General features: G+C 40.3%; 1 long non-coding RNA gene across 1 annotated transcript; it reads left to right on the top strand.

The window, feature by feature from the left end:
* Positions 1 to 8,158: 8,158 nt before the first annotated feature.
* LOC140600764 (uncharacterized) lies at positions 8,159 to 25,122 on the top strand. Its single transcript, XR_012003935.1, has 3 exons — positions 8,159 to 8,240; positions 18,891 to 18,974; positions 24,983 to 25,122. It is a non-coding gene; the product is annotated as an uncharacterized lncRNA (long non-coding RNA).
* Positions 25,123 to 25,476: the final 354 nt, after the last annotated feature.

The raw sequence follows: 25,476 nt of genomic DNA, 5'->3' as shown, positions 1-25,476 counted from the left end.
TTCCCCCAAATGCCCTTACCTGTCCCATTATAAAGGTTCTGTGTTTCTTATATTATTTATCTTGGAAGAGTTCTTTAAAGTCTGTCTTTTACTTATTTGTATTCCTGTTTGTAGAATAACTTCTAGATTCACTTCTGATAGGATAGGAGAGCCATGTCCTCCCATCTTTGGACATAAACCATCTTTCAAAGATGGAGGTGGAAGCAGCTCAAGGCTTTAACATTTAACTAGTTCACGTCTGTTGATAGACAACCAAGGTAGGAATCATTGATTGGCCACCCCCGTCTTCATGGGCCCACTTGAACAGGCTCAACATCCAGCCAATTTGCTGATTTTTGAGGGACTAAATCTGAAATCACAGCTTCCCACTTCACCTGTGAGCCTCCCTGACGAGGCTTTCAAAATCTGTGGGCTGTCCTGGCACCCGCGGATCTTCCCATCTTCCCCAGGGCTGCTGTCCTTGTAGAGGGGCATCTTGCCAAGAAGAAAGCCTTTATCTAGTCCAAGGGAAGCAAAATGCCTCCCCTTCAGCCCCACTGCTTCATCTCCTGGAAAAAGAGTGAATTTTTATCAAAACCACCAGCAGCAAGTTTTGAATGGATAATCAGCAACAGAAAATAAAAATAGGTAATTATTCCAAATAAAAGGACCACCACGGAGTTGCTGGCTGCAGACCTGTGTTTGCCTGTGCATTGTTCAGTCTGGAGAGCCTGTATGTGCCAAGAAGCCTGGGTCTCTTTTCCTCGGACCTGCATGAGGTGGGGGCACTGGGACACAGTCTGTTCCCTTGGCTCTGCTGTGTGGAGCTTCTGAGCAGAGAGGTAGCCAGGAAACTTAGATCTAGAGCTATATATCCTTGGGTTCTTTCTGAAGTAAACACTGGGCATTTAGATGGGAGAGTGAGGCAGAAAACAGAGAAACTTGGAAAGAAAAAGTTCAAAGAAATAGTCTGTACAAAGGGCTAGCATACAGTCCAGATTTCTTCAAGTTTTGCGCTGGATTTTTGTGTCTGTGTTGAATGCAGCTCGAAAGGAAGAGGCTGAATTAGGACACAAAAGAGCTACTGTTTTCTGGCACTGCTGAGACTGACAATGATTAAATAGAATAAAAATATACAGCGTTGCAGAGGGTGAGGGGGTCTAGCGTACTCGTACACAGCTTGTGTGAAAACTATTCGTCGTAACCTCTTCACAGACTACATCGGAAACTTTAAAAATGTTCATTGCTTTGACCTGCTTCTAGGGATTTATACGAAGGGAATTATTAGTCAAGTGCCGGGATATATATATACACAAATGTTCATTAAAGTGTTTTTTTTTTTTTAATAAAAACAACAACAAAAGTTAACCAACTGAAGTGTGAATCATTTAAGGCTGTGGAGCAAATAATAGTATTACACCCATGTGATGACACGGCACAGCCACTGAGATGATACTGAACAGTATGTGAACATTGCAATGAACATACCATGAACATCATGAAATTGTTAATATGAAAACCTGATAATCTGTTACAGAGAGCATAGTGTGATTTCATGGTGTAATGTAAATTATAAATCTATAGGAAATAAAAAGACAAGCTCCAAAAAGACTATCAGGAGAAAAAATGATCCCCCCCCCCCATGATTGGGTTAACAAAAATCAAAGCAAGTTGGTATTAACACCCCTTTATCATCAAAGAGATGACACAAGATTTTTTCCTTTCCTTTTTTCCCCCTTCTCTGTATTTTCTATTTGTCCACATAACCATGTATTATTCGCATACTAAAACAACGAAGGCTAAAATAAAACGGGTAAAATGTCAACCTGAATTTGAATACTCTTTCCTTAAAAGAAGAAATCGACAGTGATTTGATTGACCTTTGTTTTAAAAGTGAATTCTTTATAAATATAAGGTTTTTTTAGTTTAGGACCCTTTGAGTTTCTCCCAGTTCCTCCCAAGCTACAGTTTGGAAATGCCAGCTGCCATCTGTTCAAGTATTGACCTAGATCATCAGGGAAGAAAATTTGTGCTCAGAAAAGACATACAGAAGAGAATTCTGAGACTGAAAAATACAGTCAAAGCAACAAAACAAGTTGCTCTTCCTGAGAGAAAACCTAGGGGCTCAGGCTGCTGGCTCCTGCTTCCTTCCAAGCTTGATGTTACCTTTGTAATCCTTGCCACAGAGAAGCAGGCGATAGGAGGGATAGAATTGTGTATATATATCTTCGCCTGTATTCTTTTGAAATGAAAAAAAAAAAAACTATCCTGTTTTCCTGTTTCTATAAAGACACACTTGAAGAGGCTGTTCCTGTTCTGTTGGAGTGTGATTCAAAATATTTAATAACTAATTCAGCCCTGAGTATGAGCTCCTCAGAATGAACGCTGGTCCTTAAAGAAAAAAGGTGCTCGTGAGTACATTTGCATGCCGATGGAATACTAGGGGAGCTCAGGTGTATTCACGTAATTTCCAATTAAATCATTTGGTTTGGAAGAACATTTTGTGTTTTTTCTCTTTTGTAGCAGGAGAATCTACAGTCTTGTGATACACCTGCGAAGGCGATGCGTCACTTAGAATGCTGATTGATCTCTGCTCCTCCTTCTAGTGGCCCTTTAGCGTGAGGATGATGGTCTGATGGAGTTACCAGCATCTTGCATTCTTGCAGAAGATGGTTGGAACCTCAGTTATGGCCTTCATCAACTACGTGTTCTTGAGAACATTATTTGAACATTTGAGGCTTAGTGTCCTAAAGTACAAAGTGGAGATAAAATTATTTCTCTTGCCCCACTGTAGCACCGTTGAGATAATATAAGGCTTGCAAGAGGCCTGCATGTCCAGCAAGAACAGATACATAACCAGTGGTAGCTCTTCCTGTAAATGCCGTTGATAAAACAAAGTTAAAATAAAGCTTTTAGATGGAAGCCTGCTTCACTTGCAGGCGGTTTTTTGAATATGAAATAATCTAGAACACAAGCTAATTCTGCAGCCAGTGCAAATATTAATTAGCAGTCTAGCAAGAAGCGGGTCACAATGCTGAATGTCAATGTGCTAAAATGTCTCATAGTTACAAGACAGTAGCACCTTGCTAATTTGTCATTAAGGGGCCCCTGGAGCTGAGAGAGATGACAAAAATCTGTGTGAAGAAGAAATTCTCACTGACTAAATCAGGCTTCTGCAGTTCTGTAAAAATGTGCTACTTTTGTAAGTTTTGCTTTGCAGTTTTTAATGATATCCGTATATATGACAAGGTCTTCTGCAGGTGAAAATTTACCTCTTCAAATGAAGGAAGTTTGGCAATTCTTTTTTTTTTTTTTCATCTTACATGACACAATCTTCTCACTGTGGACCTGAAATTAGAGACTTGTCCAAATTTAAATTTCTTGCTGAATTTTCCTTCAACCACCTAAAAGTTTTTCAACAGACTCTATCTTCAAAATCAAGCCATTCTATTGCATTATCATTAGGCACTGTCAAGGTTCCTTGGCATTTCCATATGGATACGAGGGAGTTTCACAGGTTCAACCCAATGAGAAAATTAGGGTGATCCTTTTCAAATGGGGACTTTGTGTTGAAAAAGCCAACCTTTTGAACTCAGATAAGCCTGTCTTTGATTTCTAATTCCAAAGAGAGTGTGTCGCCTATGGCCATGTAGGTGAAGCTGGAACGATTTTTCCTGCCTGACGGGGGTCTGTGGAGAAGTATGTGATATGCTGGAACACAGGAGATACTCAGTCAATATTGCCAGAAAAAAAAAAAAAAAAAGAAAAAAGAAAAGAAAAAAAAAAAAAAAAAAAAAAAGCTTGAGTACCAAATTCTAGTCTCAATTCCAACCGTTTGGCCCCAACAAATATTTAGAGATATTTGGAACTCTCGCGTGTTTTCTATAAGGACCTAGTAAAAGCAGGGAGGCACTTGTTTTTACAACAGCAGCTAGTGAGAATTGAGAGTACCAGGGATTTGCACCATCTTCTAAGGGTTCTGGTGTGCAAAACTCATCTTAAGTGCTCTCCGCAGTTAGAGGTTGTCTTTCTTTCTTTCTTTCTTTCTTTCTTTCTTTCTTTCTTTCTTTCTTTCTTTCTTTCTTTCTTTCTTTCTTTTTTCTTCTTTCTTTCTTTCTTTCTCTTTCTTTCTTTCTTTCTTTCTTCTTTCTTTTTTTTCCTATTTATTTATTAGAGTGAGAGAGAGCAGGGTGGAGCAGAGGGAGGGAGAGAAAATCCCAAGCAGACTCCTCACTGACCGCAGAGCCAGCGTGGGGCTGGATCCCACAGCCCTGAGATCATGACCTGAGCTGAAATCAAGAGTCAGATGCCCCACTGACCGAGCCACCCAGGCTCCCCAACACAATTAGCATTTTTTAAATTTACAATTAGCATTTTTGAACTGAAGTGTTCTTCAGGGTGTCTGGCCGCTTCACAGGCACTGGGTGATCCAGCGTGAAACCCTGGAGGGCTGCCCAGGGTCCCACGCCATCGGCTTCTTTTTGTTAACAGGGATCGTTCTCCGAGCAGAGTCCACATTTCAGGCAGGAGGTGGGCCAGGGCAGTGCCGGCGAGGCCAGGTTCAGCAAATCAGCCCCAGCCCAGGAGCCGGGCTCTGGGCTCTGTCTGGGCCTTACCTGCTGCGGGCTGTGGAGCGGGCGGATAGTCTTACGTCTCCTTCCCCTTCCTCCAGGTCTCTGCTAGACGCCACCACATTACAGAGGCCTACCTTTGGATACTCTAAAAACCAGCCCACCCCTCCCTCGCCACTCCTGGAGATTCTTTCTCCTTTCTTCATAACATTTAATACCCCCTCACATGCTCCATAATTCTGATTATTTACTGCCTGCCCTCTCACTCCAGCCCCAAGCTGAAGGCCAGGGACTTTATTTTTGTTGTTGCAGCAGAATTTGGGGTGTCCAGAGCAGCCAGGAAATGAACATCTGTTGACGAACAGAATGAGTGAGTCTCCTAGAATCTTCCAGGTTTCACGGAGCACGGCCATCTGGGCTTAGCAGCTGGGCCAAGGGTGGCACGAGGGGAGGTAGGAGGTGAGGAAGTTGGGACCAGGTCCGACTGGGCTGCTGGGCTGACCGCGGGCACTGAGAGCCAGGAATCCAAGTAGCATGTTCCTGTGTAGGGGTTGGTGGTGGGAAGAAGCTTCTGTTTGACCCGTGCCAGTGTCAACACCCAGGCAGCCTAGTCCAAGGTGGGATGCAGGGCATGACATTCGTAGCAAAGGCATCAGAAACTTTGGTCTATTTGGGGTGAAGGTACATGACTGGGGTCTGGAACATGAAAAGAGCTAGGAAGGGAGTCAGGAGCCAGCCAGCAAGGCCGGGATGGTAGGGAGGTGGCAGGGATGGGGAGTCCCAGTGCTAGGGGGCCCCCTGGAAAGGGTGGGTGCAAGAGCGTGGCAGGCCACCCTGCGTCCCTGCGGCCTAGGTTCTGGGTCTGGGCAGACGCCTCTGCTCCCAGGTCCAGACCACACTCTGGTAGGGCGCAGCGGGCTCCTGCGGTTCCTTCCCCGGGGTGGGGGGGTGGGGGGTGCTGGGATTCCGCAGGTGCTGGAAGGCAGCACCTGTAGCCAGCGACGCTGGGGAAGGCAGGGCTGACACCTCTCGCTGCAGCCTAACAGATTACCTTTCTGGAGGTTTCTCCAGCTTCTGTTTATGGTATTTACCTTCTGTTCCTTTTGGTTTGTTTGTTTGTTTAAAGGGAGATGAAATAACCTCACACAACATCGTGCCACTTGAAAATAAAACGAAATGTTGAGATTGTTTTTACAAGGAGATAATGAGGAAAACAAACACCTCTGTCTCCTGCCCACCTCTCTCAGGTGGGCCTGCTGTCACAATTCTCCTGCCGGCGCAGCCCCACTGCTGAGCGTGCGTCCTGCTTTCTCCAGCACAGACACTGTCACAAACGCCGGTGGCTCGCTCAGCCCTCTCCTCCAAGAGGCCCCCCGGGCAACCTCGGCCCACATCCAGCGGCCCCCCTGCGACTGCCAGCCGGCCCTCTGCCCGCCTGACTCCCAGGGACATTCGTCCTCCCGATCGTCGTGCCGGGTCGTACCATGCTTACCCATTGCCCTGCTCTCTGCTCTGCCCAGACCAGCAGCCTGCTTGGCACCTCCATGCCGCGATCTCCAGAGGGAGCATCTCACGTTTCAAAACTGAAGTTCCGTCTCTCCAGTCCTGGTTTATTTCAGTGACTGACACCGATATCTGTCCTGGGAGATCTCATTTCGGTTAGCAACTACGTCCTCTCGAAAACCACCCCAAAGCCAAGGAGGCCTTATTCCCAAACAACATGTGCAAGCAAGCCCATGGGCATCGTCTTAACCTGGCGGGTTCAATAATAAAACACAGACTGTCTTACTGACCCAACACCTGACATAAGGGTGGTGGGGGACCCCTGGCCTCCTCTCTGCTACCTTCCTGCTGAGCAGGACATGTCAGTGACTTACCAAGCATGGTTGCTAGAGGGATTTGTTTCCAGCACATAATGAACCATGTTCCTGGGATGACCTTGTTGAAAGCAAACAAGCAAACAAACAAAAAAAATACCATCACTTACAATTTTTAGAGATATTTTTCCAGCAATATATAGGAATCATTTCTAATGGCATCAATAATCCCTTAGGAAATCCCTAAGGGGGGGACCCAGAGGTGTGAGTGCGAAAGAGGAACCCAGGAGAAGTGGAGCTGTGCAAGACACTATCACCTGGAGGACAGCTGCTAACAGGGTAATTATGAAATTCAGCATTCAAGGCCACACCAAGCACAAGGCCACACAAAGGCAAGGTCCCGGCCACTGTGGGAGAGCTGATAAATCTGCCCCCTTGCCTGTGATTTTAAATGACCTCACCTTAGCATAAGAGTAACTAGAATATGCTCACTCCCCAGTGAGCTACAAGGAAAACTATCTGGCTCAAGCCTTAGTTCCAGGTTGAAGGTAGAAGAAATCTTCTCTGAGAATCCAGAACCTCAAGTGGAGCCTCGCGGTCGTGTAGAGACTAAATTCATACTTCTTGTGTAGTCGGAGAAATTTTAACCCCAGGTGGAGGGTCTCCAGGCACCTGATGGAAGCAAATACAATTCCTCCCTGAAGGAGCTCACCTGGCTAGAAGGCTGGATCATCAGGACCCACTCCAGACCTGCTCAGTTACAATCCCTAAACATATTTGCACCCTGAAATCCTGCCTCTCAAATTCCAGAACAGGAACTCAGACTGAATCATGAAACACACAAGGAATCAAGGCACCATGAGGAAGTGTGAACAGAAACAGGAGACAAGAGATGCCCAGTTGGTGAAGCGACTGCCTCGGGCTCAGGTCATGATCTCAGAGTCTTGGGATCAAGTCCTGCAGAAGACTTCCTGCCCAGGAGGAGTCTGCTTCTCTGTCTCCTTCCGCCCCTCCCCAGCTCATGCTCTTTCTCTCTTTCTTTCTCTCTCTCTCTCTCAAATAAATAAAATCTTTAAAAGGGAAAAGAAGAAATGAGAAACAATAGAATCACACCACAAAGATATCAGATGTTGCTGTAATCAGATAACATTAGAACATTACTTCTGAAAATTTATGAGTCATCTGGTAATATTTTGATTTGATAAATGAAATTCTAACTCTGATGCTGGATGGGCTGAAGCTCCGAGAAGAAGGGGATACTCAGGACCCTCAGTTAGAGGGCTCTTGGCTTTGCACAAGAAAGAATTATTTTTTAAAATTATTTATTTGTTTGTTTGTTTTATTGAGGTTCGATTTGCCAACATACAGTATAACATCCAGTGCTTATCCCATCAAGTGTGCACAAGAAAGAATTCAAGAGCAAGCCATTGAGAGAAAGGGACAAAGATTTATTAAGTATGGAAGCAGGAAAGGAGCTACTGTACAAAGCTGAGGCCTCTCCTTCCAGATGGAGAATATGACCCCATACCCTTACCTCAAATGAAGGGTTTTATAGTTTTTTTTTTTTTTTTATTTAGCTAACCATAAAGAGAGGGGGCTTACTCTCTAACTTTGGGTTTATCATTTCTATTGGGCAGTTAGTTTTTCCATTCTTTTAAGGTTGTACAGTTACCCGCAGGGAGCAATTGTAATACTATCCAGCCTTTGCAGCATTTATTGCACAAGGCAGTGGGGTCTCGTGGTCTTCCAAGAGTTGGATCTTGTGACTCTTTATGACTTGTTCACTTTTAGGTTAAAGATCAGCCTAACACTGAGATGGCTTTACCCTGGACGGCTGGTCTCCTGAGTCTCCCTTCTCTCCTGCCTCAACTCTGTAAGTCTGACTTGGTCTTGATATTTTGCATTTCTAAAACACCCTGAGGCATTGTCATTGCTACTGATCTGTGTGGACCATGCATTAAAGTTTTGGTATCCTGTTTAATAGGCTCTGTAATTTTCCATTGTTGCCATAAAAAAGTATCACAATTTAGGGGCTGGAAACAACACAAGTTTCTTATCTCACAGCTCTGTACTTAGAAGCCTGAGTTGGCTCAGCTGAGTTCTTGGCTCCAGGTTTTAGGAATCCAGAATTAAGGTGTCAGCTGACCAGGCCTTCATGAAAACTCTCTGGGGAGAACCCACTTCCTAGCCCATTCATGTTGTTGGCAAAATCTTGTTCTTTGCCATTGTAAGACTAGGGTCTATTTCCTTCCCAACTGCTAAGTGGGGCCACCATTTACGCCAAGAGGCCCCTTTTTGGTCATCTTAAGGGTGTGCCTGCATCTCAGAGTCAACAAAGTTATGTTGAATTCTTCTTGCACTTGGCATGGCTGATTTCCTCTCTGCTGCATTTTTTTTTCTTCCTCCGGGATAATTTACCTTTGAAGGCCTCCTGTGATTAAATCACATGCTTCTGGGTAATCCAAGCTAATCTCCCTATCTTAAAGTCAGTTATATCTGCAAAGTCACCTTTACCATTTAGAGCTATATATTTGTAAATTCCAGGGATTGGGGCATGGACCTCTTGATGGGGATAGGAGCATGTCCTACATTGCATGTATTAAGGGATATTAATTAGGAAAGCTTGATAATATTTTCAAAAACAAGAGTGAAAGATAATTAAGAACATTGATTAAAGAAATAAGTGAAATATTGGAAAGAATAGATGGAAGATTGGACACTGTGGAAGAACTGGTGACATAACATGGGATGTGATGGAGAGCGATAAATGGGTGATACAGATAAGGTGAACTTAACACACATGCAGAAGAGATCAAAATTGTTAATTTATGCCAAACTAGTGTTCCTGAAGGAGATAATAGTGAGAACGATGGATGAAGAGATATCGAAGGATATAATGCAGCAAAAATTTCCAGAATTGTTAAAAGAAGTCAGTGCTCAGATCCGGAAATCTCAGTAAATCACAGGTAGGTTGAATTCTAAAGAAACCCTGACATAATACGACACAACGGCACTGGGAAAAACAAAAATGAAGACCGAAAACAGATCTTTGAAACAAAAAGAAAAAAAATTATATTTATCAGTATGTTACTTTGATTAACATCTGATTCCTTAGAACTGCCATGGAAGCTGAAAAATAAGATTTTTCAATCTATTGAAGGAACATACACGACAAGGTAAAATTTTATATATGTGTATGTGTAATTATTATAAGTTTTACATATAATTATTAAATTTAATCATGAATCATTTATTATAGGCAATATTTAAGTTATATAGTGACAAGTATATTACTATGCTATATTATATAATTTATAATATATTTATAATATATATTATGTTTATAATATAATATTTCTGGAGGATGGACTTTGGGAAGAAGGAAAGCTATCACCAATGGAAGGTCTGAGAATCATGAAAGATCAAGCAAAGAGAGTAGAAAATATGTAGAAGAATCTAGACAATCCTAAATTGGTTCCTAGAGTAATAATGCAGTAATAACCCTGCTAAAGACACAAGAATAAAACTAAAATCAGTGACAATCATAGCTTAGAAGTCAGGAGATAGGCAAAGAAAACAAATGTTTTAAGATCTCTGTATTACTAATGGGGTGGGTAAAGTTATTTATCGTATTTCAGGTTCCAAGGAATTAAGTATATGTCAAATTGTCTGTGATAACCACTGAAGAATGACAGAGTTCATACACTCCAAAGTTTTGGAGAAGACAAAATCAACATAGAGCACACAACCAGATGGTAGGAACAAGTACATGCATATATGTGTGTGTAATAATAATATATTTGTAAATGAACTAAAATATCCACTTAAGATGCAGCTGAGTGGCTCAGCGGTTGAGCATCTCCCTTTGGCTCAGGGCGTGATCCCGGGTTTCCAGGATCGAGTCCTGTACCAGGCTCCCTGAGAGGAGCCTGCTTCTCCCTCTGCCTGTGTCTCTGCCTCTCTGTATGTGTCTCTCATGAATAAATAAATAAAATTTCTGAAAAAAAAACAGTTAAAAGAGAAAGACAACCAGAATTAGTTAAAATAGTTTTTCTATATAGATGTATGTACTGTTTATAAGGCACACTTCTGAAGCAAAGCAATACAGAAAGGTTTGAAGTAGAGGCGAATACTAACCCAAAGAAAGATGTGATTGCTATATTATGTCAGATGCATTAGACTTTAAGGCAGAAAGCAGTACATGAAAGGAAGTGCAATCTATAGTGGACTCTTGAACAATACGGGTTTGAGCTGTGTGGGTTTACTTACATGTGAATTTTTGTATTAGTTTTTTTTTTTTAATAAATACAGTATAGTTCTATACATATATTGTCTCCTGCTTATGATTTTCCTGATAACATTTTCTTTTCTCTAGCTTACTTTATTGTAAGAATACAGTATATAATACATATCATGTACAAAATATGTGTTAATCTACTACTTGTGTTATTGGTAACAATAGGCTACTAGTAGTTAAGTTTTGTGGGAGTCAAAAGTTATATGTTGGTTTTTGACTGCGTGGGGGTTGGCACCCCTAACTTCTGCAATGTTCAAGGGCCAAGTGTACTTAAAATGTACCATAAAAATATAAAATTATAAAACATATAAAAATTCTGAAATTTATATGGGATAGTAAATGGCAAAAAAAAAAAAATCCAAGGAACTAAAGAAGAACAACTTGGCAATGCTAGGGTATGGGGAATAAAGGGTGGCTTCCTTATGACTTATTGAGACTTCTGATGCTATGGTACGTAGGAGGCAGAGGAGGGGAGTAGGGCATTGCTTCAATGATAGACCAATTAACCAAAGAGATAGAATAGAGAACCTTAATCAGCACTTAATTATAGAAACCTGATTTATGGCAGCACTAATGTTGCAGATTCATAGGGAAAGAGAACATTACTGTACACCTCTAAAAGAGAATAGAGGATAATATAGATAATATATTTATCATAGTAAAGTATAATTTTTAACAAGCCAAAAAATGAAAAACACAAAAAGCAAAACTATACCTCTTTAAAATTAAGAATCTCTCTTCTACTAAATATACATCAGAGAAAGAGGTTATGATTGTTTAAAAACTAGAAGATACTTTCCAAACATAAAATTAAGAAGCGGTCAATATGCAGAATGTATACACAATTGCTACATACCCATGTGAGAAAAGGGAACAAACTAATAAAAAAAAAAAGAGGGAGAAAAAGTTTGAATAGGCACTTGACAAAAAAAAGAAATTCAAATAACCAATAATATCGGGACTTCATCAAGATAAGAAGCTTTTGAACATCAAAGGAAATAGTCAATAAAACTAAAAGGCAATCTATGGAATGGGAGAAGATATTTGCAAATGTCTTATCAGATAAAGGGCTAGTGTCCAATATCATGAAGAACTTATCAAACTTAACACCTGAAAAAACAAAAAAATCCAGTCAAGAAATGGGCAGAAGACACGAACAGATGTTTCTCCAAAGAAGACATACAGATGGACAATAGACACATGAAAAAATGTTCAACATCTCTTGGCCTCAAGGAGATACAGATCAAAACCACAATGAGATACCACCTCACACTGGTCAGAATGGTTAAAATTAACAACTCAGGAAACAATAGATGTTGGTGAGGATGCAGAGAAAGGGGAACTCTCTTACACTGTTGGTGGGAATGCAACTGGTGCAGCCACTCTGGAAAACAGTATGAAGCTTCCTCAAAAAGTTAAAAATATTAAAAAAAGTAAAAAATAGAACTACCCTATGATCCAGCAATTGCAATACTAGGTATTTATCCAAAGGATGTAAGCATAGTGATTTGGAGGGGTACATGCACCCCAATGTTTATAGCAGCAACATCCACAATAGCTAAAATATGGAAAGAGCCAGATGCCGATCAACAGATGAATGGATAAAGAGGATGTGGTCTGTATATACAATGGGATATTACTCAGCCACCAAAGAGAGTGAAATCTTGCCATTTGCCATGATTTGGATGGAACCAGAGGGTGTTATTCTAAGTGAAATAAGTCACTCAGAGAAGGACAAATGCCATATGATTTCACTCAACGTGGAATTTAAGAAACAAAATAGATGAATATAGAGGAAGGGAAGGAAAAATAAAATAAGATGAAAACAGAGAGGGAGGCAAACCATAAGAGACTCTTAACTATAGGAAACAAACTGAGGGTCACTGGAGGGGTGGGGAGGTGGGGGACAGGGTAACTAGGTGCTGAGTGCGAAGGACGGCCTGTGATGTGATGAGCACTGGGTGTTGTTTATAAGTGATGAAGCTTGGATTCTACCTCTGAAGCTAATAATACAGTATATATTAATTAATTTTAATTTAAATTAAAAAAATTAAATGCTCAGTTCCATTATTCAGGGAAATGGAAATGAAATATACAAAGCCAATGGGCTCCCAGGATTGGCAGCAATTTTAAAGACTGACAATATCAAGTGTTAGCAAAAATGTGAAATAATGGGATCGCCTGCATACAGCTGGTGGTGTTCTAAATAGGTTAAACCATTTGGGGAAATAATTAACATTGTCTAGATTCGTTGGAGATGAAACTAACCTATGACTCAGCAGCGGTCCACCAAGATGTTTGCCTTAACAAAAGAGATACGTCAATATATTTTGTGGAAAGTACAAGAACTGGCAAAACATTGAAAACAACACAAACGTCCTGTAGAAAAACAGCTAAGTTCATTTTGGAGGTATTCACAAAGTTGAATATTTGTGATTTAATGAATTTGAACTATACTCCAAAAATTAATGAACCTTAGGAACAAAATTTTAAAAAAGCAAGTTGTTAAAGAATCTATGAAAGAAAATATTACATAAAGTTTAAATTTTAACTAAGCATCATTTCTTAGGAATAAACAAGAATATGGCAAAATTGTAAAAAACACAAGAGATGATTGATCCTCATGCTTCCTTTAGGCACTTGCATTCATCCATATTTGTGCTTAATTTTGCAATTGTTTTTTCTTCATCTGGAAGGATTTCCTTTTTTGTGGTATCCTCCTGCTGACCACAAATTCTCTGTATCTGTTTGTCAGAACATGACTTTATTCCCAATGTTTATTTTGCCTTTATTTTTTTGAGGAGTATTTTTGTTAGGTATAGTATAATGTATTTAGAGGATTTTTCCCTCTGTTTTGTACTTTTCAAGAAGCAATTCTATTATATTTTGGTTTCTAGGTTTGCCATTGAAAAAGTCTACTGCTGCTTTCTTGAATGTAGTAAAATCATTTTCTCTAGCTTTTTTTTTTCTTTTAGATTTTGTTTATTTGAGAGAAAACATGCACAAGTAGGGAAAGAAAGGGGTAGAGGGAGAGGGACAAGCAGACTCCCTGCTGAGCCCAGTGTCCCAAGCAGGGTTGGATTCCAGGACCCTGAGATCATGACCTCAGCAGAAGTCAAGAGTCAGATGACTGAGCCACCGGGCGGTCCTTCTCTAGCTGTTTTTAAGAATTTCTCTGGGCAGCCCAGGTGGCTCCATTGTTTAGCGCCGCCTTCAGCCCACGGCGTAATCCTGGAGTCCCGGGATCAAGTCCCATGTTGGGCTCCCTGCATGGAGCCTGCTTCTCCCTCTGCCCGTGTCTCTGCCTCTCTCTCTCTCTCTCTCTGTCATGAATAAATAAATAAAAATCCTTAAAAAAATTAAAAAAAAAAGAATTTCTTGTTATCTTTGGTTTTCAGCAATTTGGCAATAGAAACTGAGTTTTGTTAGCTGTAGTTGTCTCTGAATTATCTCTGATCTGAGCTTATCAAGCTTATTGAACCTGTGAGTTTTTTATCTTTTTGGAGAACATTCTCTTTAACACTTTTGCTCTATTCTTTCCCTCTTCTTCTTGGATTTTAGACCACTTAACTCTGGTTTACACGCCTTATGTCCTCTTCCCTTAATTTCATTGTTTTTTCTTTCTCTGTGCTCTACCATGGCTTTCCTTCTCTCAGATGTGCTGCGTAAAATTAGAACATCAACCCTGAAGTTCTGCCTTTCTAGCCTGAAGACTCCATGAAGATATTTGAAATTTGGTTTTACCTTCTGTTGATGTAAAAGCCAAAGTTATCAGCTGCCTTGTGTTTAAAAACGTTGTCATTTTGAAAAAAATATCTATCATCTATCTATCTATCTATCTATCTATCTATCTATCTATCTATTTATTTATTTCAGAGATAGAGCACAAGTGGGGGTAGGGGTGGGGTTGGGGAGTGGGACAAGCAGACTTCTCACTGAGCATGGAGCCTGACAGGCCTTAATCTTATGACCTTGAGATCGTGACCTAAGCCGAAATTAAGACTCAGACACTTAACCCCCTGAGCCACTCAGGTGCTCCAAGGTTGTCATATAGCCAAACTTGCTTTCATACGGGCGAACTGTATATATGTCAATACGTACATAGTAATTGGACTCGGGTTGTCTTCTCAAGTAAATTACATGCTTCGGAAGTACAAGGAGTGGTTGGATTTTAATTTAATCTCAAATCCCTGCTTGTCTCATAAAATATTGTGTAAGAGATGACATCATGATGCATTGTTGGAAAGAAAGAAGGTTATTTGTACACAAGATATTATAAACTTATGTATTGTGTGGTGATAGGAGACGATCCGGTAACAATAAGTATTGGCAAATATATGCAGAAGCACACAGATTTTGCAGCTAGGTGAGACTGATGGGCTCTGTATGAGAATATCACAGGTAGGTAACTTTTGATGGGCAAACCCTTACTGTTGGATTTGAGGAGAAGTTGTTTGACTTTGAAAAAGTAAGACTATTTGAGCCAAATAGCAAATACAAACAAGACCCTGTTATTCTCAATAGTCAAAATTATGTTACGGTTGGATAGTACAGAGGTTAAGAGGTTACTGTCCCCACAGAGGACAATAAAAACACACTGTATCACTGTACCCATCTAGGAAGCCACCCAGGACCATTACAGATTTGGAAGACTGGACATAAGTCTTATAGGCTTAAATTTCCATTTTGAGTGCAATTCTGAAGGAGAATGAGCACATTATCTGAATCCCTGGGCTCTTGTAACACAGCCTGTTCTGACTCCCCTTCGGTGTCTCTACCCACTCTCTGTTCCTGCTGCAGGTACCTCATCCCTAGTCCAGGCACTGAGTTCTGCAGTTTCCCTTCATACCCAATTTTTAACTTTTCCTCAGGAACTTTCATCTGTATCTCCAGCTTTATTACCACCCAGCACAGACTATGTGGAATCATGTGTCATGCCCAGATTTCTCCTCTGAGCATCATTCCATATATCCAAATGACAACTTGATGTCTCCATCTGGTATTTCAAAGGCAGCTCAAGTTCAACATTTAAAAAATTTGATTTCATGAGATGTTTACTTCAAACCCTATCAACTACTCTGTGGAATGGCAAGGATATCTATTGTCTTATAAAAGTGAGAATCTCCTACATTGAGAGGCAAATCCAGCCTGTGGCCTGTTGTGTGTGGCCCATCGGCTAAGAATGGTCTGAACATTTTTTAATGTTTTTTTTAAATAAAAAGCAGAATAAAATAAAATAAGAGAATATGCAACAGAGTTCACGTGTGGCCGTCAAAGCCTACAATGTGAGAGAGCTTATGATCCAGACTTAGAGTGACATTTGACACTTGCTCTTCTTTCATGTGTTGTATCCAACTCACAGAATATTATCGATTTGCCTCAGGAGTGTTCCAGGAATCTTTTCAGTTTTGTTAATCATCACTGTGCCACAACAGGAGGGAATCCGACAATCTCTTCCCCGAACTGTCACAGTAGGATCATAATTATGGGTTGTTTCCCTGAGTCCACGCTAAGAGAGGAGAGCTTTTGTCCTCTGTCTGCTAAAAATCTTTGAGTTGCTTTGCACTGGTCTTCAAATAAACACAAAATCCATAGTGTGGTTTATAAGACACACTAAGGCCATTCCTATTTTCTGTGCTCCAGCCATACTGGCATTATTTCAGTAACCAAAACACATTCTCCTTCTTGCCACGGGACCTTTGCACAGATGGCTCACCCTGTGTCTGGAATGTCCTTCACTCCTCACCCCCTTCTCCCATGAAATGGTACTATTCTTCAAACCTCCCTTTCACTCAATAGTCTACATCTGTCCTCTCTGACCAGGCTCATTATTATTATTGTATATTTTCTTTTGTAGTACATAGAACCGATGCAGTTATATATATTATTTGTTTGACTTAGGGTTTAATTCCTTATTTCTTGCTTTTATTTTTTAAAATTTACATATAGTAAAATGAACTCTTTAAATGTGTAATTCTATGAGTTTTGACAAGTGCCTCAAACTATGTAGCCATAACTGGAATGAAGTTACAGAAGGGTTCCATTACCTGAAATAAATAGTCTAACACTACCCCTCCTACCCCACACTTCAACCCTGAAAACCATTGATCTGTTCTCCAGCCCTATCATTTTGCCTTTTCCAGAGAGGTCACTTAAGAGGAGTAATATCACACGTAGCCTCATCTCCCTCACTGAACATAATGCATTTGAAATGTAACCTTATTCCTGTGTCAGTAATTTGTTCATTTCTATTGCTGAGTAGTATTGACATGCTATATTTTATTTGTCCACTCACCTTAAAAGTCTTTTGTATTATTTCCATGTTTGGTGACTATTGATAAAGCCTCTGTAAACTTTTTATATCGATTCAACACTGTTTATTTTTATTTACTGAGGTCCTCTCTGACTTCTCTCTTTTTTAAAATTAATTTGTTTATTCATGAGAGACACAGAAAGAGAGAGAGGCAGAGACACAGGCAGAGGGAGAAGCAGGCTCCCTGCAGAGAGTCCAACATGGGACTTGATCCCGGATCTCCAGGATCATGCCTTGGGCTGAAGGCAGCGCTAAACCACTGAGCCACCCGGGCTGCCCCTTTCTGACTTCTCTCATCATTGTTTTGTACTTTTCAACCTATAGTAGTTGTCCATGTATTGTTAGGGTTAGTTCTTTTATTTTAGTGCTGTTAAAAATCATATTTAATTTTTTTAAAAAAAATTTCCAGGTGTCTACCACAAAAGGACAATTAACTTTTGTGTTCTCATCTTTTTTCCTGCAACTATTTTAAACTCATTCATTGGTTCAAAGATTATATTTGTAGGTTTTGTAGTATTTTCAATCATGTTGCCTTCTAAAAGAGATAATTTCATTTTTCCTTTTCAGGCTACAGACTTTTCCCTTTGTTCTCCCACTCCTTAGATTATCCAGTAAGATGCTGACTGAGAGTAATGAGAGTGGTCACCCTTGCCTTGTTCCTTATCTAAGGGGGGAGAGTATGAAATCTTTCACAATTAAGTATTAGCTATAAGTAGTTTATAGAAGCCCTTTTCCAAGTTAGGAACGTTCCATTTTATACCTAGTTTGCTGATATGTTGCATCATGGATAGATGTTGCATTTTTGTCAAATAATCATGTGATATTTCCTTTTTTTATTTTTTTATTTTTTACTTTTTTTAAAGATTTTATTTATTTATTCATGATAGTCACACAGAGAGAGAGACAGAGAAGCAGAGACATAGGCAGAGGGAGAAGCAGGCTCCATGCAGGGAGCCCGACGTGGGATTCGATCCCGGGTCTCCAGGATCGCGCCCTGGGCCAAAGGCAGGCGCCAAACCGCTGCGCCACCCAGGGATCCCAATATTTCCTTTTTTTAAAAAAAGATTTTATTTATTTATTTGAGAGAGAGAGACAGAAAGAGTGTGTGATTGGGGAGAGGGGCAAGCATACTCCATGTTGAGTGCAGAGCCTGATGTGGGGCTCGATCCCACCACCCGAGATCATGACCTGGGCTGAAATCATAAGTCAGCCACTCAACCAACTGAGCCACCCAGGTGCCCTGTGATATTTCTTTAGTCTGTTAATATGTGAATTACATTGATTCTTTTGAGTGTTCAGTCAGCCTTGCGTTCCAGACCAACCCATCTTGGTCATGATGTACTAATCCTTTGTATATATTGCTGGTGGCTTCAGTTTGCTAATTTTTATTTAATAATTTTTGTGTCTGGGTTCATGAGAGATGTTTGTAATGTTCTTATAATTTCTTTGTTCGGATTTGATATTAGGCAATGATGATCTCATGGAATAAGATGGGAAGAATTTCCTCCTCTGCCTTTTAGGAAAAAAATATAAAACTGATAGAACTTCTTTATTAAATGTTTGATGGACCTTTTCTGTTGAAAGGTTTTTTAACTACAGATTCAAATTATTTATTTGGTAGAGTCATATCTACCTGTTTCTTCAGAGAAGTTTGAGAATTTGTGACTTTTAAAGAATTGTTTCATTTTATGGAAGTTGTTGAATTCATGGTCACAGAACTGCTCATGGAATTCTATTAATATCCTTTGAGATCTTAAGTGTCTCTAGTTCTATTTCCTCTTCCATTCTTGAATTACACAATTTGTGTCTTCTCTCTTCTCATGGGCAGTCGGGTAGCACTTTATCAATTTTATTGAACTTTTCAAAGAATGAGCTTCTGATTTTATTGATTTTTTTCTCTATTGTTTTCACAGTTGGTGACTGCTGCTGAGTTCTGCAGTTCACTTCATCCTTGGGGAGACAAGGGAGGAAAAACATCTATGAAACTCACTCTGGCGGTGAGTTGTTATTCAACTTCTCACTTCAATTCTTCATCTATCTGATATTGCTTACTTTTCAGAGACCTCAAGAGCTTTTTGTATTCTGTGCAGAGTTTTCAGCAGTAATCAGCAGGAGAGCGAGGTCATAATGGGCTTACTTCCTCCTGGCTGGCAGTGGATGTTTGCGTGTGGTGGTGTTATTAATGCCTCTCTCTTCTGTACTGTGAGTTCACTGATGTCAGAAAGTTGATAAAGAAGAGAAGGTTGCATATTTTATTCTTTGTCAGCCCATCCTCTGTGTCTGGCAAAGCACCTGATGCATTAACACATGGCATTGATCATTTGTTAAGTCCCTCTTTCTCAATGTACATTGAATGCAGTATCTCTAGTTTACCATAAAAGTTATTAATGCATAGATTTTACACCTTATAAGATGGAATCTTAGAATCAAGGATGAATCATCTATTTTCCATTACTGCATGAGAAATTATTACCAGCATATTATCTGATAATACACATACATATTATCTCACAGCTTCTGTGGGTAAGGAGTTCAGGCATGGTTTAGTGAGGCAACCTGCATCAGGCTGTGACCAAATTTTCAGCTGTGCTGTGTTCTCATCTGGAGGTTCATCCGGAAAGAATCCATCTCTGTGCCCATTCAGGTTGTTGACAGAGTTTGTTTTCTCACGGTTGTACCATGGAGGCCCCTCAGCTGCTCACTGATTGATCTAGGGGCCACTGCAGTTCCCTGGCACTTGGTCCTCTCCATGGGCACTTCACAGCAGGCTGTTTGATTCTTCCAGGCCAGCAGAAGAATGTCTCTCTAGTCCACTAAGTCATAATCTTATATAAGTGATAAAATCATGGAGAGGTATCCTCTGACTTTGTTATATAGCATAACCTAATCACAATGGAGTAGAATCCTTTGCTATATTCTGTTGGTAAAAAGCAAGTCACTGGTCCTGTCCATGTTCAGGGGACATATCATGTTCATGATATTAGACATTGCCTCAGGGGGTGTGTACCAGGAAGGAAGTATAATATTTATTTGTCTCATGTGAGTGCTTAGATAACACTGGTAAAGTAACTCAGATTGAGAATGGAAGTAGAAATGTGTTGACTTTGACTTATTGTCATGTCTAGCTCCATGTTCACATACAACAGAGCAGTTCTATACAAAATATTCTTTGAATGAATAAGTACATTATTGAGTGAACACTTGGAACTTAACATTTGACACAGTGTAGCTCTGATTCTAGTCTTTGGTTAGAGAGGATCCAGAATAAAGCCTACGGATATTTTGACTTCATCTCGCTGTTCTAAAGATTCCCCCAAAACCTGGTGCACTGTGTGTTCAGGTTTCACAACATATAACACAGCTGGTGTTTGTAATTTCAAAGATGTACTCTCCAGCCTGGACCCAGAGTTGTACTCTCCACCCTGGCACAGTTGGGTCTCACAGAGCAAGAATCCAGTTTGTGATGGAATGCAGCATAAATGACCAGTGAATCCAGCCATTCGGCTGTTACTTCAGTGAAACCACTTGATTGATTTCCCCATAACACTTTGCATTTCCTAGTAAAGATCACATTGAATATGCTCAACTTATTGAAAATTACTGGCTAAGTGTCCTTGTGACACCATCACCATCAGTTGGGGAAACTGTAGAAAGCTGAACTACACAATCAAAGCTTACATCTATGAATTCCAAGTGTAATTCTCCATTTCATTTTGTTGACAGCACTCAGAACCTTGATGTCCTCTCCATATGTTATGTGTACAATGTCTGTGTTTTTTTTCAGGTTTTCCTACCGCATAAGTGGTGCACACCCACACAGAGAAGGCTAGGCTTCCTGAGTTTATGTTGAAATTTTTCTAGTTCAAATAAGATTTTCTACAGGTACTCGTAAGTGCTCTAAGTGCAGTAGCATAATCTTTAAAAGTTGGACTTCAGTGTCTTCAGCAGGAATGGATTTCCTTCCCAGATGAGGAGTACAGTTTAAGGGCGACAGGAGAGCCAGGGGCAGTGTGCTTATTTCCTGTCATTTTGGGTTGAGAAAAGATTGAATCCTCTAAAAATGTCTAAGGTCAACTGAGAAATAATGGATCTGAAATTTACAGAGATTATAGAGACTAAATGGAGTCAAGGTCCAGGACAGAGAGTAGAAGGTGATGGTGAATGTAGTGGTGGAAGAGTGAGGCACAGGTGAGTGGAGCGAGGAGGACCAGACGCCTGCAGATCAGCCTGTGTTCATGGACCAGAAAAGAGTAGGAGATAGGGCGAAAGCTTCCTTGCTTGCCATGCAGGACTCCTTGTTACCTGGCCTTCCCAACCAGACTTTCCCATCTCTTGGTTCTTGATCCTTTCTGGGCCATATTAAGTGTCTTCCCTCTCCCTTAACATTAAAGCCAGTGTATGGGTGCCTGGGTGGCTCAGTCTACTTTCATCTCAGGCATGATTTCAGAGTCCTGGGATGGAGCCCCAAGTCGGGCTCCCTGCTCAGTGGGGAATCTGCTTTTTCCCTCTGCCTCTTCCCCGGCTCATGCCCTCTCTCTTTCTCTCAAATAAATAATAAATAAAATCTTAAAATAAAAACGCCCTATGCATGCTTACTGGCCTTTGCACATGGTTATTTCTAACTCTGCTCCTAATATACCCTTCTTTATTTTCTCTGGTTGAAGGTTATCATCTCCATGTAAAATGGAATTGGAAGATTATCTTCTCTGAGAACCACATGGTTTGGGCCCATTTCTTGGTGTACATCCATCAACAAAGCATAGACCCACTCTAGTGTTCTTGCTCATTTCCTCATCTGTCTTCCCTTCCACAGTGTTACAGACATAATAGGTTCTTCTTTCAATGTTTATTTATTGCATTCATTTTAGAGTCAAGACATTTTTGCAGGATTCAGTTGTGTGGAGGACAAAATAACACAGTTCTTGTATTTGAGACTTGACTGTAGTTGACCAGCTGACACATTGATGTGGGGATAGTGGATGATAGGTAATGAGAACTATCATTAGTGTGATACTTCACAAGTCACAGCCATTACTTCATTTGCTTCTCACAAGACATATGGATCAGATAACATTACCATTGCTTCACAAACGAGGGAACTGACATGCAAATGGGTTAAGAGGGTTTTCCGAGGACCACAATTATTATTCAATAGTCATAATTAGAAATTTAATTTTAGCCTTTCCACTCCAAATGTTATGCATTTTCCCTTCGACTCATGATGCCTTTGACCAAAATGAATGATGCAGATGACTTTTGTAGGAGTATCTTTGGAAATAGGGCTTGTTTTTGCTGCATTGGTTAGGGAAGGCTTCATGGAGAATGTACTAATTGAGATACCTCTGGAAAATAGAAAAAAAATTGATTAATGAAATAAAAGTGAAAAAACATTCTCTATATGGATGGAAGAGTGAACATCTTGCATTTGGGGCAGAAAATTGCAGACTGAAGGATAATTTCAGGAAGGTTTAAGTTCTCACTAGAATTTTAGTTAATCTTTTTTTAAAAAAGATTTTTTAAAGACCTGGGTGCACCTGTTTATGTCCCCTTTTTCCATGATCAAGCTGAGGTGAAGAAAGAACACGCAAGGCAGTTCATAAGATATCTGAAGGAGCGTAAGAGTAAAGTCTGCCTTCCAGTGGTTAAGAGGCTTGACCAAGGATACTGGGGAACGAACGTGCAAGCTATAGTGATGGCTCTGGAGTTGGAAAACGGGTTACACAAGCTCCTGCAAGACCTGCAGAACTTGGCTTCTCAGAAGAATGAAACTGATCTCTTAGAATTCCTGAAAAGGTTCATGGGTAAACAGAAGAGGAACATAAAATATCTGGAATACCAGCATAGCTATCAGAAGGAATTAGAAAGGCTGACTTCGAAGGAAGGCATCTCGGAACAATTTGGTGAAGCATCAGGCAGACAGGCTTAACATCTGAAGGCAGCACAGCAAGTCTTCCATCGTAGTTGTTCCCAAAAGCAGCTACTTAAAAATCTGGATCTCTATTTGACGGAAGACTGCTTTACTTTTAATAGTATCTCAATCTTCATTGTCGTACATGGAGATAAATTGGTTTTGCATTACAAAAAAAAATCTAAAATAAAAAAAAAGATTTTATTTATTTATTTGACAGAGAGAGAGAGAGAGAGAGAACAAGCAAGGGGAGCAAGAGAGGGAGAAGCAGATTCACCACTGAGCAGGGAGCCAAATGCAGGGCTCGATCCCAGGACCCTGAAATTGTGACCTGAGCCAAAGACAGACACTTAACTAACTGAGCCACCCAGGCACCCCAGATTTTAGTTGATCTTAAAGACAAAAGTAGTAATGATTTTATAATTATAAAATAAAATAATAATGTGGTACATCAAAGGTCCCAATTTGGAGGTGATCTTCAGTGAGATGAATTAGTAAAGGTTCCTGAAGGCAAGATAACCCAACAGGAGACCTGACCACATTCATGTGTGATTGTCTCTGACACACAGAGTATGAGTAGTAAAATTATATTTAGGAAAGTGGCCATTATATTATATCCAGAGAATTCTTAATCCACTTTTAATATTTGACAAAAGATAATATTTAAGCAATAGAAAATGTGGTTTAGTGTTCTTTTTTTAAAAAATATTTTATTTATTTATTTGAGAGAGAGAGAGAGAGGCAGAGACACAGGCAGAGGGAGAAACAGGCTCCATGCAGGGAGCCCGATGTGGGACTCGATCTTGGGTCTCCAGGATCTCACCCTGGGCCAAAGGCAGGTGCTAAACTGCTGAGCCACCAGGCATCCCTAGTTTAGGGTTTTGATAAATCACCACAAATAATGTTTGAGTACCTATTAGACACCCAGCATTGTTCCAGCTGCTGAGAATGACACTGTGAACAATACAAAAATACCTTCATGAACTTCTGTTCTAGCATTAAATGTGCTCCCAATACATATATGAGGCACTTGGTGACTACCATTCTTTTTTAGGAGGAGGGGGATGGTATGCAGGGCAAAAAGAGAAGCTGGTCATGAAAAGAAAATGCCTTGTTTTAGTAGTTTATGCCTGAGTGAATTGGGACGAAGCTATAAAAGGCTTTATAGTTGAAACTGTTTGAAGAAATTCAGTTGAATGGAAAAAAATTTGTTCCTGTGGGCAGCTGGATGAAAAGTTTGAGGTTTTGTTGTTGTTGAGAACACTGGTCATTCGCATCAAGCTATTCAGAATATTCTGGTCTCCCAAGGCAATGCCCAAGTGGGAAGCAGGTACTGGAGCAATTTTTTTTTCTAAATTTAAAATAAATCCAGAGGGTTTCGTGCCAAATAATCACCAGCTGCTGTGAGATCAATGTGTGTGGAATTATTAACAGGAAGCAAATTACTAACTACAACCTATGGAGAAAATTTGTCTCAGGCAAGAACTTTCTTTGAAGGATTGCACCCAGCATGAAAACATTTAATTTCCCCACAGTTACTCCACAGGGACCCACCAAGGGTGCCATTGGTAATAAACAAGAAGATGCTGGCTGCAAAGCTTTGGAATTACTAACCTGAAATACAGAGGGAAGTGTAGGAGAGAAAAAAGTGAATTTGATCAACAACACCTTCAAGTCTTTTTATAAGAATCCTCAGTTAAATTTTTAGTGAACAGGTACCTACATTTGATCCTTTGATCTAAGTTAACATCCTGTGCTTGCAAAGGCCTGTTTATCGTTATTTTTTGGATGAACCATACTTTACACTTAGGCAATGTTAGTACTGTGGGAGACCATAAGAACCATCTAAATAGAATTCATTATTTATCCAGAGACCTATGACTTTGTACTCAAAGGCCAGTTAGTGGCCTAGGAGGGAACTGGAACATAGATCTCCAGGGAGTCTTCATTGTTCATTCCACCTCATCAAAAAGGACTTAAGGACCCTGATGACGTCTCCCATCTCTAATTAATAAACCCGCAAAAACCTTACTGAAGAAAAAATGAGGACAGGCTGGATATCCATAATATCCATAGTCCTTTTCTGATTTCTTTCAGATGCTGGATCATATGGACGATGTTACAGAATTACCTGGTAATAAATGAAGAGCTATTGAGGAAAGGGAATAATACTCAGTTCTTCCACCATTCCTGTGAGTTTCTGTTTTGGGCCACAGCTCTCGGGCTAAGGACTGGAGAACAGGTCTTCTGACTATGGTTGGATGGAGGCCGCTTGCTCAGGAAGGTGGATGAGCTGTAGACTCAGGTTCAGCTTGTAATTCTACAATGTACTAATTGCCTAATCTTAAGCATGTTACTTAATCTTTGAGCTTTATTGTCCTTACTGGGATGAGTGGTGGGGGGAGGGCAACCTTTAAAGAACTCGAATTCTAAGTGGAGAGATAAAAACTAAAAAAACCAAATGCCAAATCCAGTATTAGACCTATATTTAGAAGGTTCGATATCATTGGTGACTACAGGTTATTAACAGGAGGACTTCTCTGAAATGAAGCTATGTGAGCTGAGGTTTGAAGAGTGGGTAACTTTTTATG

The sequence above is a fragment of the Canis lupus genome, chromosome 12, assembly GCF_048164855.1.
Source record: "Canis lupus baileyi chromosome 12, mCanLup2.hap1, whole genome shotgun sequence".
Lineage (NCBI taxonomy): Eukaryota > Metazoa > Chordata > Mammalia > Carnivora > Canidae > Canis > Canis lupus.
The sequence above is the reverse complement of the archived record's forward strand: the minus strand, read 5'-3'. Positions and strand labels throughout refer to the sequence as shown.